The sequence below is a fragment of the Eimeria mitis genome, genomic scaffold (genome assembly GCF_000499745.2).
Source record: "Eimeria mitis Houghton genomic scaffold, Emh_scaff6763, whole genome shotgun sequence".
In the NCBI taxonomy this organism is placed as follows: domain Eukaryota; phylum Apicomplexa; class Conoidasida; order Eucoccidiorida; family Eimeriidae; genus Eimeria; species Eimeria mitis.
The window spans coordinates 397-796 of record NW_013574880.1 but is presented as its reverse complement, the minus strand read 5'-3'; positions in this window follow the sequence as shown (position 1 = coordinate 796).

The window sequence follows — 400 nt, the reverse complement described above, 5'->3', positions numbered from 1 at the left end:
AAGACTAACAACAACTGCACCAGATGAGGACTCTGTGACAAGCAGAAGGACGAGGCCTACGACGACTGCACCAGATGCGGAGTCTGTCACGAGCAGAAGGACACGCTCTACCACCACGCAGGCAGATGAGGACTCTGGCACAAGCAGAAGAACAAGACTAACAACAACCGTACCCGATGACGACTCTGTGACAAGCAGAAGGACGAGGCCTACGACGACTGTATCAGATGCGGAGTCTGTCACAAGCAGAAGGTCACGCTCTACCAACACGCAGGCAGATGAAGAATCTGGCACAAGCAGAAGAACAAGACTAACAACAACCGTACCCGATGACGACTCTGTGACAAGCAGAAGGACGAGGCCTACGACGACTGTATCAGATGCGGAGTCTGTCACAAGC